Source organism: Halichoerus grypus, chromosome 5 (assembly GCF_964656455.1).
Source record: "Halichoerus grypus chromosome 5, mHalGry1.hap1.1, whole genome shotgun sequence".
NCBI classification, from domain to species: domain Eukaryota; kingdom Metazoa; phylum Chordata; class Mammalia; order Carnivora; family Phocidae; genus Halichoerus; species Halichoerus grypus.
The window spans coordinates 179,078,480-179,097,542 of record NC_135716.1 but is presented as its reverse complement, the minus strand read 5'-3'; the positions used below and the strand labels follow the sequence as shown (position 1 = coordinate 179,097,542).

The window sequence follows — 19,063 nt, the reverse complement described above, 5'->3', positions numbered from 1 at the left end:
CCCCCCCATCATGAGCAGCCGAGCCTCAAGCAGAGACCGTGGGAAGTGGGAGGGGACCCCCGCTGGAGCTCCGTGGCCTGACAGGTAGCTCTTAACCTCACCCCGGGGAAGGGGAGCTGGCTCGTGGACGGGCCTCAGATAGCCAATCATTCTGGCTGAGCCTGAGGATGCATTCCACCGTCATTGTTAACACCTGAGTTACCCCCTAATCCTCCAGACTCAGGAGGCTGTTCAGACGAGCCTGCCTTTTCTGAGCAATCATGGGAAGCACTGAAAAGGAGCAGGCTGGGGAGGTCAGTGCGTGCCAATATGGTGTGCTGGGTGAGGGCCATACAGGCTGGGAAGGAGGGTTGGGTGCCCAGCTCCAGCCTGGCCACACGTTCCCTCGGCAAGTCCCTTCCCTCTCCGCTGCCCTGGGCCTCTGCCAAGGGCTCCCCGCTGCTCTGTCCAGCCTGGGCACATACCCAGCCATATGGCAGGCCCCATACCTGTCTAGCTCACCGCTGCAACCCCGTTGCTGACTCTTGGTGGGGTCTCAGCCTACCTTAGCCTCCTGTGTTCTACCTCTCCTCTCCCACCTCCCCATCCCATCCCATGCCACCCCATGCTTCCCACCTGACCCACGGCCCGTCTGTATCCCTGTGTGGTCCCAACAGAGGCCAAGGCACCTGCCCCTTCCAGGACCCCATTCCTGGCTAGCTGTGGTTGGAGCTGCAGGGGTGGGGGTGAGCTGGGCGGCCGGACCACGACAGCAGGAGAACTAGGCGACCTTACCCAGAGCATCCCGAGCTGCGGAGCTTTAATTTATTTAATCAATTCCGGCCCCCAGGCTGGGGAAGGAAAACGGCAGGATATTAAATCTGTCGCTCTCACCAATCTGTCATAGGGATGTCAGCACACATTGATTCTTCTTCTCCCGCCTTTATTAACTACCTCCTCTGGGAGCCACTGGTTCTGCCAGTTCCAGCCTGGACCCTGCCCGGGAGCAGGGAGCAGATTGCAGGTGGAAGGGGGGGATGGGGCGGGGGGGAGCACAGGAACCTTTCAGGGGACAATTATTACAAGAAAATGTTTAGAATTGGGAGGCGAGAACTTGAAGATCATTTGTAATCCAAATCCTTCCTGGAGAGCAGAGGGGAGCTGCCTCAAGCAGTGTGGTCAGTTAGGGGCAAGATGGGGAACTGGAATCCGGAACTCCCGACACCCAGGCCAGGCTTCTTTCTGTTCATTTAATCAACATATTTTTCTTGTGTGAAGACTAAGTAGTGACAGCATTGATTGCTCATTAGGGACTGCGTTCAGTCCCCTATTACTGCTGTGACACATTCTCAGAGACGTAGTGGCTTGAAACAACACAGATTAATTACCCTATAGTTCTGGAGGTCAGATATCCAAGATGGGGCCCCCAGGGCTAACACCAAGGTGCCAGCCGGGCTGCGTTCCTTCCTTCTACGTTCAAAGCCGGTGACGGCTGGTCAAGACTTTCTCATGCTGGGTCACTTTGACATTGACTTTCTGCTTCCCTCTTTAACTTCAAAGGATCCTTGTGATTACACTGGGCCTACGTGGGTAGTCCAGGTTTATCTCCCCATCTCAAGGTCGACTGACCTATAACAACCTCTCCCCAACCTTGGCCCACAGAGCGAAATGAAGGATCCGCGCTTTTAAAAGGGGGGCACATGGACAGCCCCCCCAGGCTTTGGGAGGCACTTTTTGCTCTAAATAATTGAGCATCCTACCCCCCCTCCCTCTTCCCAGCCCAATCTCTCATCATATGATTTATTTGCTCATAAAATTGAAGGCCTTCTTCTCTGGCACCATTTTCTATTCGGCTTAGACAAATATTTAGCAGCCAGACCTGACCTTAATTTCCTTAAATATCAGGGGCCCTGGAAGATGGAGAGCCTGCCCAGTGGATGAGGACACTGTGATTCCGGGGTGGGGAGAACGGCTGGGATGCTTCCCCTGCTGAGGACTGCATCTGCCCGTGACCAAGCAGGCGCACAGCCTCTCCTTCTCCCCCCACTGTCAGGTGCCCCTACTGCTGAGGCTGCAGGAAGAGACAAGATGCAGGTGGCAGGCTGGCATTCTGGGCCAGGGTCTATCTGCTGGGGTTGACGGGCAGAGCTCCCCAGCCGGGTGGGGGCTGGACTGTACGAGGGGGAAAGAGGAGGCAGGAGTGGCCCCAGAGAGCCGGGGTGCCTTACGGGGGGCTGCCAAGACGGGTGACTCCCTCATCTGTTCCTTTCCCACACACTGACTCAGTGAATCATTTCATTCACTGATTCACAGAGAAATATTTCCCACGTTAGGCCTGGGGATCAGAAGTCAAAGGCCAGGGCTATATTCCTGGAGGCTGGCCAGTGAAAGGAGGTGCAGGGGGTTTTGGAGGCAGGAGGATGGGGGGAAGGAGGAAGGTCAGAACTGTCCTCACAGAAGAGGAGTTGGCCAACATGAGTCCTGGAGAATGAGCTGAACAGGCTCCCTGCAAATGGCTGGATGTGTGAAGGAGTTCATCAGGTGTGCAGGAAGCAGGGGGCCATACTGTCAGGACCTGGGGTGCAGCTGGGAAGACCAACGGTTGGTGCCATCAGGAGCCAGGGACCCTTGGGTCCTATCCTCAGACCCTGCCTCTGAAGTCCTCCCAAATTCCTTGTCGTCCTGCCTGTCCCTGCCTTCTGTACTCCCTGTTTGTGGAAGAGGGGCCACCAGCACCCTCCCAGCTGCTCAAGTGGGAACCACCCCCACCTCCTCCAACGTATGATGATAGTACCAGCCACCGTGCTAAATGCTCACGATCTCACAACCCTCTTGCAGCCACCCTGGGAAGCAGATGCTCATATCCCCGTCTTGTAGAAACTGTAGTCTACAGGGGTTAGCCGCTCTCCAAAGTCGCCCACCAGCATGGCATAGAGCTGAGAGTTTGCCAAGAGGACCAGGCAGGGGCGAAGGCACCCAGGAACAGAGGTGAGAGCATGTGGCACCTTCGGAGGAGGGCGGGCGGCTCCCTGTCTGTAAAATAACACTCTCCAGATCCCTGCTCCTGGGTCACTTCCTCCAGGAAGCCTCCCTGTTTCTGCATCTCCATCTCTATCCCATGTCCCTCCTGAATGCGCTCGGAGCTCCAGATACGCATCCCCCTCTCTCCCCACTATCACTGCTGTGCTCTTCCAAGTATGGCATGACTGTGCAACACGCTCCTGGGTCTGGGTCAGGTTTTGGGGCCTGCCACATTTCAGCTATGTGTCTCCGAGCCTCAATATTTTTCCTCAATAGTCTGGTTTCAAAAGTGGCCATAGTAACGGTACCGACCCCATACTTCTGTTGTGAGGATCCAATCAGACAGCTGATGCGTAGCTCCTAGCAGAGTGCGGGGAATCAAATAAGCTGTCCGCAAACGTGAACTTCCTTGTGGGTTGAGTTGTGCCCCGCCCCCCAAAAGGTATGTTGAAGTCCTAAGTCCCCGGGACCTGCGAATGGGATCTTATTTGGAAAGAGGGTCTTTGCAGATGTCATCAGGCTAAAATGAAGTCATAGTGGCTGAGGGTGCAGCTGATCTGGTGATTGGTGTCCTCATAAGAAGAGGGAAATCTGGCCGTGTGAACACAGGGGCCGAGGTTGAAATAAGGCATCGAGGAGCCCCAGGACACCAGTCAGCTAGGGGAGAAGCAGGGCACAGACTCTTCCTTCAGAGCCTCCAGAAGGAACCATTTTTGCCAACACCTTGATTTCGGACTTCTAGCCTCTAGAATGGTAAGAGAATACACTTCTGTTGTCCTAAGCACCCCACCCCGTCTGTGTTAATCTGTCACAGAAGCCATAGGAAACTAATACAGTGTTAGGATACCGCAACAATTCTCAACACAGGTCTGGGTACACAGTGGTGCTCAGTAAGCCCCGGCCACCTTTGGTCTGCTTGGTGCCACCCTCTGCCTCCACCCTCCCCTCCTCCCCCTCCTGGTGCCGGCGCCCACCCTCCTCCCGTGCCAGGCCAGTCTGGGCTGGGGGTGACTGGGGCCAGAGCTGGTGGCCAGAGCAGGTCCTGGCCCCGCGCCCGGGCCCACGGCACCTCATTACCAGGCAGAATGTAATGCAATTTCACCCATGGACAGCGCTGAAAGCCGGGCCTTTGCTGGGGTAATGGATGGGCCAGCAGGGCTCTTGGTGCCTCCCGCCACCCCCCAGCCCTTCCCGAGCCTGGCAAATCTCTGACGCACCCACGAAACTGGCATGCAGCACACTTCACAGCTGAGGCGCCCAGATAAACCTCAGCAGAGCGCCGGGTTCTTCGCTCCTGGTCCTGAAGCAAACACCAGGAGATTAATGGGTCTCTCGGTGGGCAGCGCCTCTCGGCTGGCCCCCACTCCCGGCTGGGTGCCTCACTCCTGCCCCCCCATCTCCCCCGTCCAGGGCTTTGTTCTCTTCTTCCCTTTGTTTCCTGTTTGCGATAAACATGATTCATGCCAGCCCGGCTGGGCCCCGTCACCCCGCCCAAGGCCGGCTGTATATCTCGGCGATGAGCCACTGTGGCCGTGGCCATTGGGCTGGCGGTGGGCGCAGGTGGCCTGGGTCCAACAGGAAGCGGCACTGTGGGCGGAGGCAGAGGTGATGTGGGCGCCACCAGGAGGTAGCAGAATGCCAGGTCTCTGGGAGGTGCCCCTGTGTACCAGGCACCCCGGGGGACTCAGAGGAGTAAGCGTGGCCAGGCGCTTTGGGATTAACCCTCTCCACCCTGACAGCTGAAGTGGCTCAGCTTCTGGCTTAGTTCCTGGGGCTGCTGTAACAAAGTATCACAAGCCGGGGGCTTAAAAAGCTAGGAATTTCTGCTCTCACAGTTCTGGAAGCCAGAATTCCAATATTGGGGTGTCAGCAGGGCCATGCTCCCTCTGAAGGCTGGAGGGAAAGATCCTACCCTGCCTCCTCCAGCTTCTGCTGGTGGCGGGTACTCCGTGGCGCTCCACCACGACCTAACGCCAGACGGCCCCTGGCTTCACACGGCCTTCTTCCCTCACGTGTCTGTCTTCGCGTGGCATTCTCCTCCCTGTGCGTCCCTCCTCTTCTCGTAAAGACACCAGTCATATTAGATGAAGGGCCCACCCTACTCCAGTGTGACCTCATCTGAACTAATTACACCTGCGATGATTCCATTTCCAAATAAAGCCACATTCACAGGTCCTGGGGGTTAGGACCTCAACACAACTTTTGGGGGGATACAGTTCAAGCCATAAGAGCTCCCAAGGCTCCCGGGCATCTGGTCCTTCCCTCTCTTACTCATCTCTCATCACTGCCTGTCACATACACCTGATATCTGGCCATCCTGGGCTACCTGCAATTCCCTAGATGTGCCATGCTTTCTCTTTCCTCTGAGCCTCTGTGTGCGCTATTCCTTCTGCCTGACTTGTGTCTAATTGTCTATCTGTCCCCCGTGATTGTCAGTCTTGATGGACTCCGTGGTGAATAACTCTTCATCCATCAAGATTAACCTTAGCTATAACCTCTCCCGGGAGCCTTCACTGACCCTCTGCCTTTGGGCTCCCTTAGTGCCCCGTGCTTACCTGCACTGCAACTCACAGCCCACGGTGGGGGGCAGAGGGGGTCCTTTATCCATTTGCCTCTCCTCAGCCTCTTCGCTTGTAGGCTTCGAGTGGGCAGGGTCTGTGTCTCAACTCTGCATCCCCAGGGCACAGGTGCCGAGTAAATAAATTATTGAATGAAGAATACTATCAACCTGTATTTACTGAGCACTTACTAGGTCCTAATGCCACTCACTGTCCTAAGCCCTTGACTTGAATTAACTCCTTTCATCCTCACAATAATCCTACAAGGGAGGTCTATTATTATGCCCATTTTACAGATGAACAAACTGAGCTCAGAATGGTTAAGCAACTTGTCCAAGGTCTAATGATTGATAAATTACAGAGGTGGAGATTCGAATCCAGCAGTCTGAATGAGGATCCTACCCCTGCCTTGAAGGGCCATGCAGCTGAGCCTCAGGGAGAGGATCACGTACTTCAGGGTCCAAGGAGAGGCCCAGACCACCAGTGCTGTGGAAGCCAGGGCCCTCAGATGTGTCCTTGGACTGAGGATGTGGCACTGTTCTTGCACCTTACTGTGCAGGGGCCCTTCATCTTCTGCCCGAGACAGTGAACTCCCTGGGTGCGGGCGAGGGCTGTGGTTCCCCCCGCATCTCCCCTCCCAGATCTGACAGAGCCCACAGCAGGCAGAGCCTGGCATCTCCCGGCCTGGGGCTGAACCAGTGGGGCTTCTGTATCCTCTGTCACGGCAGACCAGCCGTCCAGCGAGTCTCTGAGAGAAGCAGCTGATAAGTGCACCAACTCACCACGGGAAGCAGGAAAGCTTGGCTTTGGGGTCAGACCGACCGGTGCCTCCGTGCCAGCGCTGTGTGACCCTGGCCCAATCACTTCAGCTCTCTGGGCCCTCATTTCCTCGTGTGTACAGCTTTGACAGACAAGGAGGGAGCAGAGCAGGCAGCTGGTGGCGATCATCACGCCTCCCTGCCTCTCCCCCACGGTGCTCCACTCCATCCTCTGTGGGGAGATGGACGGGGCCTCAGCTTCCCCGGCATTCAACTCACATACTTAAATTCTACCATTTTTCTTTTAAGAAATGAAGCAAAACACAGATAAACAGCCATTGAGAATCATGACTCCATAATCCAGGAATTCTCCTTCCAGTGCAATCTGTTCAGCAATTATTCTGTGAAGTGGAGGGAGAGCATCATGGGTAAGCGCAGCACGCCAATTTCCAGGGGGAAGTGAAAGCCCCGATTCTCCAGATTGGTTTTTTCTCCCCGGAAATGTCAGCACGTGTCCCAGTTTGGGAATACTATGTCCCGTCCTGGTGAGCCCCCGAGGAGGGGGTTTCTGCCTGCCAAGGCAGGTGCTAGCAGGGAGTGGGGTGCGGGGCAGCCAAGTCAGGACCAACACATCTGTTTACTGCTGTGAAAATGGCCAGTGGATGTCCTCTGGGGGCAGCCACGCCCAGGGAGCCAGGACCCGGGAGGGGAGATGCGGGGGGGAACACAGCCCTCGCCTTTGCCCAGGGAGTTCACCCAATGGCTGTGGAAATGCCCAGGCTTATGGTCAAGCTTTGGCTCTGACACTTGCTGGCTGTGTGGCTTCGGGCAGGTCCTTTAGCCTCCTTGGAGCTCAGTTTCCTTGGCTGTAAAATGGGTAGCAGTAGTACTTACCCAGCAGCTGGGTGGCGAGGACTGAGAGGGAGCCTGGCGGTGCTCGGCATCATTTCTGGCCCACAGGGAGGGCTGCACACATGGCTGTCTGGCTGTCCATCATCCCAGGCAGACGAAATGAGGATGGCCTTGATGTGCTGCTGAAGGACAGAAGAGAAAAGAGCCGAGAGTTCTACCCAACAGATCGGGAAAGGCTTCCCGTAGGAGGTGGCCTTTGAGCTGGGCCTTGGAGGAGGAGAAGTTGGATTCCTGTAGGGGAGGGAGACCTACTTCCTGAACTGGCGTAAGGTTTCATTGTGTACGAGGCTCGCACACAGAGCTTGGCGCATGGGAGGTGCTCAATCCACGTTCCCCTCTCTCAGGGCCCCGGGCTTAGGGAGAAGGTGCTTCCCCTCTCATGGGACTTGGCACACAGTACGGGCTGAGTACATATTCCCCTCTCGAGGTTGGCACATAGTAGGTGTTCTGTACACACTCCTCTCCCTCGAAGACTGGTAAGGTGCTCAATGCACGTCGTCCTCACACAAGACACGGCATACAGCTGTGTTCATCACATGCCAGGATCTTTCCCCTTCTCATCCCCCTTTAAGAGCAGGGACTGTTGCCTTCTCCTTGCTGCCCCACTGTGTCTCACCCATGGCTGAATGCACAGTAGGTGCTCGTAAATGTGGACTGAATGGGCCTCCTCCTTCCGAGCAGGGCTGAGCACAGCAAATGGGAGCATGCAGGCAAGCTGAGAGAGGGCAGCTTCTCCAGGTCCTTGGAACTTGGCTGGATGTGTGAGCGTGCTTACAGCCCCAGCGCTGCCTTCCCCGCCTCTCTGGCGTCAATAATCCGACTGCAGTCGCTGCCCCACTAACCTGCCCATTGGCTCCTCGCTGGAGACCGGGGCTATGACCCTGCTGCCTGTCCACCTCCCGCTCTTCCTCCCTCCCACTTCGCCAGGAGGGAATCAGGCCAGACCGGTTGTGCAGGACAGCCTGGCAGCTCGCGGGCTCTGCACCTCTCAGCCCCACCGCAGGGCAGCAGCGGACTCTGAGTGCCGGGGGACTGGCAAGTGGGAAGTTGGCCAACGTGCTGGTAGAGTGAGGTGCAGAAAGTGCCCTTAGTGGGAGTGTGCTGGGGCCCCTGAGGACATCTTGCCCCTGACACTGGGAATCTGGGCACCTCATTCAATCACATGTGTCTCGAGCATTTATCCCTACCAAGCCCAGGGCTTAGCGTTAGGGATCCTGATGGGTCCCTCATCTCCAGGAGCCACAGTCCCCCAGAGGAGGCAGACTATAATGGAGATGTGTAATGCAGGCAGGACACGCTCCCTTCTCTGGGCAAATTCAGCTGTCCCTGCCTGGAGGCACAGGGGACTTCACGGAGAAGGTGACATTTGAGTTTGGCCTCAGTGGTGCATTAGGATTAGTCCAGAGGAGTACATCAGGGAGTGGGAGTGAGCTGTACAAAGTGTCGGGGTGTGGAAGGGCATGAAGGTGGGGACAGGTCACCTGCCCCCTTGACACATCTTTCTGGCCCATGTGGATGCACCAGCTTCTCTATTTCTCAGAGCCTGAGGAGGAGGAGAGAAAAAGCGCTGGGTTCCAGGGTCTGGGGCCCGCCCCTGCCACTAACACCTTGGAGGGGCTTCAGAGATCAGCCGGCACCTGGGATGGTAAAGAGACTTAAATTTCAGTGCCAACCCCGGCCACCTGGGGGGGGGCCACACTGCCTGTGGGGGTGGGGGGAGTGCTGAGAGAAGTCCGGGGTCAGTCCGGGCACAGTGGGGAGCAATGCTGAGGCAGATGGGCAGTGTGCTAGGGGACTCTAAGGAGGGTGACAACCCCAATCTGCTCCACCCCTCTCTCATTTACACACATAGAAACTGAAGCCCAAAGAGGGAGAGTCCCCCACCCAAGGACACACAGAGCCAGGGACAGATGCCAGAGCTCCTCTCTCAACCCTGAGCCTGCCCCAGAATTACCGGAAAGGTTGCTAAAACATAGATTCTGGGCCCCATCACCAGAGTTTCTGATTCAGATGTTTGCATTCCTAATAAGTTCCAGGGCGATGCTGCTGGTTCTGGGGCCTTGACTTTGAGAACCACTCTTCTATACTAACCTGCTAGGCTGAAAAATGAGGATAATGCCATTTCTGAAAGATGGAAACAACCAGGCCCTCCTGAGCTACCAGGGTTGTAGTGAAGGCCCATGAGGTCAAGTTTCAGGATGTACTCTGTAAAGTTAAAGCAGTGGTCCCCAGCCTCGGCTGCCCATTAGGATCATCACTTGGCCTAAAAAGTCCTGCTGGAAAAGGATGATAGTTATGTGATGTGATGGAGGTGTTAGCTAATGTTACTGTTTTGCAAGATATAAGGGTATCAAGTCATCACACCTACACCTTAAACTTATACAATGTTACATGTCAATTATATCTCAACAGAGTCCTGCTGCCCAGACCACAGCCCAGACCAATTAAATCAAAATCTCTGGAATAGATCCAGGCGCCAGGGTTTTCCAAACCTCCCTGGATGATTCTAATATGCGGCCAGCCTTGGGAAACAGTGGAGAACCTTGTTGACATTGCAAACTCACATTTAGTAGGTGCGAAATGGGACTGAGAGTCTGCATTTTTAACAAATGCCCAGATACTGTATTTGCATAATGCAATAAATGCATCTGCATTTTAAACAGGTGCCCAGGTATTGCCAATGCTCCTGGTCCATGGACCATGCTTTGAGAAGCAAGGTCCAGAGAAAGAGAGCCTGCTGCTATCATCTCTGAGGCTGGTCCCTTCTAAGGGTTCATCCTCGTATTTGCAAACCCTCCCTCCCCGTTACCAGTGTTACCAGCAGGCCATCCTGGTTGCATTGTTTCCATCCTCTCTGCAGCCCTGACTGGGGGGATTTGGGGACCATTCCAGAGCCCTGCAGGCCCCCAGCTGCTTTGTCAGGCAGGAGCCAAGCACACCATCCGCCGCTGCTCATTTCCTTCATCTCTGTTCTAGTCTTTAGCAAACAGCGTCAGATATGATAGATTTTTTGTTTGCAAACCTAGCGTCCAGGCTGAAAATTGACATCTCCCTTTCTCCTGATGCATCCTTTGCATCCTGCTGTCTTTTTTGACCATGATTGCTCCTTGTCAGTTGCCCATAAGGCATTTCAGCCAATTCATGCATTGATTGAGTACCTACTGTGTGTAGAGGAGATGACAATTTGCTCTATGCCCTTCGGCAAGTGTATCACCCACCCCAACTGAGCAGCTTGTGGGTCGGGACCTTGTTTTAGTCACCTTAATGTCCTGAGACCTTAGTACAGTGCCTGGCAAGTAGACTGTGCTCAATGAGACTGCTGAATGAATAGCATCAGGGACCCTCAGAGCCTTGGCTTCTTAGCCTGTAGAATGGGAGTGTGAAGGCCCATTTCATAAAAGTGTAGTGAGGCTTATCACTATTAGGGAAGCCTCCGTTTTTCAAGTGGACAAACTGATGCCAATTTATACAAGTAGCAAGCCCCTGGAGAAAGCGGAACTGGAACCCAAATTATTATACTCAGGAACCTCCATGCAGGGCAAAAGAGCCACTTACCTTCTGAGGAAGAGTGGCCAGGCCAGAAGTGAAGCTGGATCCAGGAGCTGTGGCCAGGTGGGAGGCCCTGTGGGCTGGAGAGGAACACAGCCAATGGCAGCCTGGGTCCTGGCAGAGAGAAGTGGTCCAGCAGCCAGTTCAGCCATTGGCACCTTTGAAGATCGTCTCAGCAGGTGGGGAAGCCAGCACAAGGTGTGAGCTTCCATTCCCTTTCCTGAAATATCTGCTCAGAAAGGTCAGCCAGCAAGAGTGGGCACTGATGCCAAGATGGAGGTTGGCACACTGGGCCAGGCGCCTGCCTCAGAGCAGTCCGGTCTGGGGCAGCCTCCTCTGCTGGCCAAATGCAGCTTTTCTTTTTTTCTTTTTCTTTTTCTTTTTTTTAAAGATTTTATTTATTCATTTGAGACACAGAGATACAGAGAGAGAGAGAGAAAGCATGAGCAGGGAGAGAGGCAGAGGGAGAGGGAGAAGCAGGCTCCTCGCTGAACCAGGAGCCCAATGTGGGGCTCGATCCCAGGACCCCGGGATCACGACCCGAGCCGAAGGCAGACGCTTAACCATCTGAGCCACCCAGTTGCCCCCATATGCAGCTTTTCTAAGGGGTGTCCTCACCATCCACCTCTCCCTCCCAGCAGCACAGCTTGCACTGTTCCAGGCCAGCTCAGACCCCACCTCCTCCCTGGATGAAAGGATAAGAGGGTGCCATATAGAAACACAATCCTAAAGGGCTGTTGCTAAGACAAGGAAGCTGGGATTGTGCATCTCATTGCACATGGCTCTCCCAGGCCAATCCACAGTCTGGTGCTTGGAACTGCAGGAGCTCCTGGTATGGGACAAATGCACTGGCACCAGCGGGGGTGCATAAAGGCAACTTGGGCCCTCCCCTGCTCCACACCCATAGCTTTGAAGTCCTCTCCATATTCCTTTCAGTCAGGCTTAGTCTCTAAGGACTTAAACTCTGAGATATAACAAATTTGTTATTATTTTTTTCAAATATTTATTTATTTATTTTAGAGAAAGAGAGCGAGAGAGAGCGCAAGCAGGAGGGACAAAGGGAGAGTGAGAGAGAACCCCAAGCAGACCCCACGCTGAGCATGGAGCCTGACACGGGGCTCGATCCTATGACACTGACACCACGACCTGAGCCAAAACCAAGAGTCAGATGCCCAACCAACTGTACCACCCAGGCGCCCCAACAAATTTATTATCCTAAGCATCCTTGGTGTTAGCTGCCCCAAATTCCATGATTATAGGAGTCCATAATTATTTAATCAGGACTCTCAGTTATAAGTGACAGAAAACCTTTTCTCCCTGATCTAATAGCTGAAAAGTCTCAAGGTAGGACTTCAGGCATAGCTTGATCCAGGAGCTTAAGTCAAATCTCCCTTTGTCCCTCAGTTCATGGTGAGGTTGGCACACTTTATTCTTGGAATCAGTGTGGTGCCATGATGGCTATTAGTAATACAGAATCTATAGCCTCTCAGATTCGGTCCTGCAGGAAAAATAGAGTCTCTTCCTGGCTTCCCTCTCACTCCTCATGTCATGCCCAGAAATTTGACAAAAGTCCAGGACTGAATTCTCATTGGCCTGGATTTGCCAGGGGTCTATTCCTGAATCAATCACTGTAGCCAAGGAGACAATGGGATGCTCTGATTGGCTTAGGCCAGGGTCACATGTGCATGCCTCCCACCAAATCACATGGTCTAAAGGGGAAATGATGGTTCTCCATTGGAAATTGGTGGGCTGCTATCAAAAAAAAAAAAAAATGGTGAGCTGATGAAAATAGATAAAAATTGCTAAAAAGTGTCCCCACACCGAGGTTCCGAAGCCGTGTAGATGAGTGGTCCTATGAGAACTTGACTCAAAGCTTTGAGGGATCCCTAAAGCTCACCTTTCAGATTTGGGACAAGGGTAGTGCTGGAAGATGGGGGTGAGGATAGATCTCCCTCACTGTCCACCTTCCAAAGTTAAACAAACGATGTGCCTCCTTCCTCTCCCTTTACCTTTAACCCTCGGAGCCTGAGTATTCTCTTTACATTTCTTTTCCACCGTTGTTTTGCAATCAGCATGGCTAAGTTTCAGATGGGGAAGGTGGAGCATCCGCTGAAAGCTCTGTGGGTAGTAACTGCAGGGAAGGAGGCTGAAGAGACTTGTCTAGTGGCTTGCGGGGCAGTCAGCAATCAATTTGAATCTGTAGGAGGGAAGGTAGAGGCATAAACTGAATTATTGGTCTTAATTTTCCAGCCTCCCAGACTGGTATTTTACATTTATAGTCTTGCTATGGCTACATCGTGAGCTGAGTCTCCTTCATCACCAGTTGACTTTGGGCTTGGCCAGGGGACTTGCTCTTGTCATTGGGATGGCAGCAAATACAATGAGAGATGAGCCTTGAGATGTGTTTAGGCAGTTGTGCTTGCATTCTTGAATTTCTGCCACAGCCACAAAAGGAACCTAATCAGGGTAGATGCAGCCCCTTATAGGACACATGGAGCATACATGAGCTGGACCACAGCCTGAAGCAGAGTTCTCCAGTCAGGTTCTAGACCTGTGAGCAAAATACACGTATTAATGTTAAATGCTCCTGAGACTTTGAAGTGGTTTGTTACGCAGCATTATTATGGCAATTGCTGACTAATAAAAGTAGCAAGGATCATTGGAGGCTCTGGGTGGCAGAGAGAGTGTGCATCAGCCCAGCTGTACAACGGGGACTTTGGGGGACCCCACAGGGTCAGGATTTGGAGGCCCAGGTTCTATAGTTTCCCAACGAAGTGCCATGTGATCATGGGGAGTAACGCCTGTCTCTAGCTTCTGGCCTCGGTAGCCAGGTCCTGGAGCAGATGGTCCTGGAACTCCAGGCTCTGTTGCTGCTTAAGATCTGCCCTTCATGCCCTCAGCCCTTGCCTGGGAAGTGGCCCCCTCCGCAGAGTCCTCATGCACCTTCACACCTCGTGTGCCCTCGCGCAACAGACTCTATATAGAAAACAAGTCAGACTGTGACAAATGCAGAAATAGATGTGTGAAATTGTTCCAGGAGCAAAGACGAGAAAGAGCTAAAGACTTTGAGGGAAGAGTGGGTGTAGGGTTGGGGGGTAGCTCCAGCATGGAAGGGATGAGTTGGGCCTTTAGATGAGTAATATTTCAGCTGGTAGAGAAGAAGAGAAAGAGCCTTTCAGACAGATGGAGTGACGTGAGAAAGGCTGTGAGGCATATCTGAGCCATCACGGGCTCTTGGGGTGGGAGTGGAGCTGAGGCTCCTGGGGGTGGGGAGGGGCTGCAGTAACAGGGCTGGAGAGAGGCCATTGAGGAGGAAAGGGCCTTGGGTGCCATATTCCCTCAGGGCTGTGTCCTGCGGGCGGTGGGGAGGGTGGAGCCATGGAGCACTTGGATCAGCAGACCCTTCAGCAGGGAACAGAAGGAGTCCTAGGGGCTTCCTGGATGCCTGGGAGCTCTCCTGGCTTCCCACAGCTCATGCCAGCCCTGGGGGAGAACAAGGCTGGATTCAGGGCCACTGCAGGCTCCCGTGGCTTGGGAGGCCTGCAGAGTGAGCAGGTTTGGGAATAGGAGTAAATAGTTAAACGGGAGTCTCTTTGAAATGAATGACTGAATGGGAACATCAAGAGGGTGGCAAGTGAGTTCATCTGGGTCATGGCATTGGAGGAGCTGACTGAGCCTCGAAGCCCCATTCTCCTCTTCCCTCCTAGACATGTGACTGCAGTGCGAAATGCGGAAGCCTGGGAATCAGTCAGAACTGGGTTCAAATCCCGCCTCTGCCACTTACTAGCTATATGACCTTGGACCAGTGACTTAACCTCTACCGGTTACTTCTTTTGTAAAACAAGGATGATAATATCCACTTTCTGAGATTGGTGTAGAGATTAAATAATAGTGTGTGACATTTATACCAACCACTTATCAAGGCTCGGCACTGATCTTGGTAACTTTCCATGCACCCCCAACTCCTCATTGCACCTTTAGGAAGTAGGTGCTGCTATAAGCTCCTTTGACAGATGAGGACAGCCAAGCACAGAAAGGTTAGGTGACTTCCCCAAAGTCACATAGCCAGTAAGTGGCAGAGCCGGGATTTGAACGTAGGTTGTCTGGCTCTAGGACTTACGCTCGGAACTCACATGTTCTATATAAGATGACATGACCAATTCGCCTATCACACACGGGACACATACAAAAATGCTGGCTATGACCGTGCTATCTAAATCCTACCAAAAAATATTTGGAAGAGCAATTTCTGGGGAATGAGTACCAGGGGGACCGCCCTGGGCTAGAGGGAGTATGTTTCTCTAATTCTCTTGACCCAAAATGAGATGGAGAAGGCCATGGCCTGTGGACTGTGTACCAGACACTGTATACACTATCCTACTGATCTTCACGACCACTCCTCGAGGTGAGTATTGTCTCTGTTTTATAGACAAGAACGCTGAGACTCAGAGAATTCAAGCAGGTTGACCACCATCACCTGGCCAGTGGCATAGCTATAAATGGACTCAAGACTTTGACCCCAGACTCCATGCTCCTAGCCAACTGCGCTGCAGGCCTTAGCTATCCATGGATTGAAATAACCATGATCATGGGTCGCCTGGGTGGCTCAGTCAGTGAAGCATCTGGCTCTTGATTTTGGCTCAGGTCATGGTCTTGAGGTCGTGAGATTGAGCCCCACATCAGGCTCACACGCTGGGCATGGAGCCTGCTTGGGATTCTCTAGCTCCTTCTCCCTTCAGCCCTCCCCCTCAAGAAAAAAAAAAAAAAGCTTTGAAATGACCATGATCACAAAATCCCCAGGGGACGAGGGGAGTCCTCTGCACTTGGCCCACTAACACCTGGTCCCACGGGGGTGTGGTGGTCTGGTTGCATTTCCTGACTTAGCGAGCATGATGAACAGCTGACTCTGGACTGCCCATACACATTGTGGGAAGGGAAGGGTTAGAAGGAGCAGAGAACACAGCAATCCAGCGTGGGGGGATGAAATCAGCTTAGAGCTTTAAAGGAAAATCAAAAGACAAAAAAACCCCACATCTACCAACAATCCATCCAAGGCCGAAGAGAATGGATCACACCACCTCCGGCCTTCTTGCCCCATGTGTGATGAGGTGCTATGTCCCCAGCAGCACAAAGGGACAGGAGAGTGTGGGCCTTACATCCTGACTTCTCTGAGCCATACTTTCCTTATCTATAAAAGAGACGTGATTATTCTCCAAGGGCCTGTCGTGAAGATTGAAGAGGATGGTGCAGGAAAAATGCTTGGTACGGGGCTTGTCACACAGTAAGTGCTCAGCAAATGTTGACTGTGGTCGTTATCAAGGAAAGGAATAAGCGTAAAGGAGGGAAGGTGAGGAGTTTGGAGGTGTTTAGGGGTGTGGGGGGAAGAGAGGAAGGAAAACAAGGGGGAGGAGGAGGAGCAGTGGAAGGGCCGGGAGAGAGGAGGAGGACAGGGAGGATGAAGAGGAGGAGGCGGGTAAGTGGACATGCCACCAGCCCGGCTCCCCAGGCACAACCGGCCGTGTGAGCCTGGCCCGGGCTGCTGCCCCACGTGGTCATTAGGACTATTCACATATTCCTCCTGCATCCTGCTGCCGTATCTGCCAGATGTGGCTCTGGATGCCAGTTAGAACAGTTGTCCCCAGACGTGCCCAGCTGCAAAATGAGGACTCAGAGGTGTTGGGAAGGACACAGAAGACTTGGAGGGATGGCCAAAGGGACAGTGCTGTCAGGAGCCAACCACACCACTGCAGTCACCTGTCCTGGGCCTTTGTCTTCTCATAAATGAGAAGCTAGGAGTCGGCCTGGCATTTTGTGTCAGGTGATGTCTGCAGCTTGCAGCCCTGGCTCCTGCATCTTGTCCTGGGAGGGATGAGTATGACCCTGTCCTTCTGGGTCCTGGGGACTGTCCTGCCATTTTGCAGGATGGCCCTTCTAGTCTCCATGGAAGAATGTTATCAGACAAAGCAATTCTCAAATTAGAATGCGAGCTCTGTCTTAGCATGTTGCCCTTGGTAGATTGGGGCTCAGAGAGAGGCAGTGACTTCCCTAAGGAAGAACAGGCAGATTAGCTTAGTTGTGTTTTAGACCTAGGAAGGGGACTCTGAGAGTGGGCACCCAACAGGGACCTAGTTCCTTGGGGAGCAGTGGAGTGAACAGATAAATGTGGTATCTCCAACATCAGGCAAATCTTGGTTCAAATCCTCTCCATCCCTGACTCTTCTGTGAACTTAACCAAGTCCCTCACCTCTCTGACCCTCAGTTTCTCCACCTGTGAAATGGGAATAACAATGTGGTAAAGAATCTGAGCTATAGAATCAAACTGCCTAAAGCTGAGTCCTCAGTATTTCCCTGCCATGTGACCTGAGGCAACTTACTCTCTGAGCCTCAATCTTCTCACCTGGAAATGAGGATGATAAAGGACTCACCTCCTGGGGTGGTTGTGAGGTTAGATGAAGTAATACATATATGGGGCCTGGCACGCAACAAACTGTAGCCATTAATTATTAATGATGCTGATGTAGTCAGTAGCATCCCTTGCTGCCTAAAAGGTATTTTAACTGCCTGAGCACTGATGATCTCTCTACCAGCCCTTCATTCCAGCTCAGGGGCCCTGGCCACAGAGCTCTCTGGCACAGAACATTCCCCACCCTCCCACACTGGATGTGCCGGAATAAGAGCTGGTACTGGGGCAGCCCATCAGAGCCATGCAGATTTCTGACTGGGAAAATGCCAAAAAAGCTCTTTCTTGCTGTCACTGCTGAGGCCCAGATGGGGCCTGGTGGTCAGGGTTAAAGCCAGCTTGGCTTCTGGCGCCAGTAGGCCAGCCAGGCTGAGGCAAAGGGAGGCACTGGCCAACTTGTACCAGGAAGCTGAGGCCAGAGGGACAAAGGGTCAGGGTAGGGTAGGGTTTGGGGTGGGGGAGATGGGGCTGGAATTCCATGCTGAGTCATGAAAGAGTTCACACCCAGGCAGGTGCACGAGGAGCCTTAGATGTTCCTGGGGAGGGGCTGGGAGACAGGCCCTATACATAACCCTACTCTCTAACACTTAGGCAATCCCTCTGGGCACTCAGAGACCCACCATGTGTAACTGAGTTATTCTTGAATGTCAGCATTGCTCACACTAAGTTATTCTTGAACATCAGCATCATCACACCATCTCTGAGGATCCAACTGAGTGGCCAAGTCCATGTCCCTCATCCCTTTGCCCTCACCTCAATCATGGCCCAGGTGTTTGGAGGCTGGCATCTGCCGCTGTTTGTGGTCCTGAAACACCCCACCAGTGAGAACTGTGCTGGGGACTTCTACCCAGCCTCTCCCAAGTAGTTCTGAACCAGGTGATGATCTTTATTACCTGTCTTGATAAAAGGTAAGTGTTTTCTTTTACTGATGCATAACCAACAGATTAGTGACTCTAGGCTTAACTATTTATGTAACTGGTTTCATGGTCTCTTGGCAGTTCCATTACATTTACCGCTGCCATTCACCCCTGAATAATTGGGGATTCTACACTCCCCATGGCCTCCTACCCATTCTAAACTCATTCCTTCTGCTCATACTCTTCTAAAAAAATCAGTTAGAGGGGCTCTAGAGCTCACTAGGTTTGTGTCCTCATTTGTCAGGTCGGAACAAGAGGCCAGAGTGGAAAGGACACCAGGACCACAGTGGAAGTTACAACAAACCTGGGTTCAGCATCCAGGTCTCTTAACTCCCCATCTACCTCATTCCCCATTGCCTCCCATGTCTGCTCCCCTGCCAAGGGACAGGGGACCCACAGGCAGCATGGACTCTCCTGCCAGGGCTCTGTCCATATAGAACAGAATACCATTTATTTCCAGCTCATCCCGTGCCACTTAGTGTGTTGCTATGTGCTTCTGCATAGCATTTCCCTGAATCTCCCTCCATGAAGAGGTGTGACCACCATCCCCAGTTTATAGATAAGGAAATGAGCTCAGAGTCATGAAGGGATTTTCCCAAAGATGCAAACCTAGTATGTGACTGAACTGATTCAAACCAGAACTTTGGGGACATTTCTGATCTCTCCCTTGCTGGGACTAACAATAAGACCCTCAAGAAATCTATTTAAAATGTTCAACCTGGAGGTTGTATTCTCTCCTATATAGTGGGATAGTCTTTGGCTAGTGCCACACAGTGGGCTAAATCTTTGGCAGGGTCTTGCTCCTTCCTGCCGTTGCTTTGGCCCTGCTATGTGTAATGCCCCTCAGGGTCTAACCCTTGAGTGACTTCCACTCTTGAAGACCTAGGGAAAACTTGGTCTTCTCCAGAT

The 19,063-nt window shown here is 53.0% G+C and overlaps 1 long non-coding RNA gene across 1 annotated transcript; it reads left to right on the top strand.

The window, feature by feature from the left end:
- Positions 1-3,517: 3,517 nt before the first annotated feature.
- On the top strand, positions 3,518-9,839 carry LOC118518414 (uncharacterized). The gene is made up of 3 exons (XR_004908618.2): positions 3,518-3,753; positions 6,626-6,744; positions 9,641-9,839. It is a non-coding gene; the product is annotated as an uncharacterized LOC118518414 (long non-coding RNA).
- Positions 9,840-19,063: the final 9,224 nt, after the last annotated feature.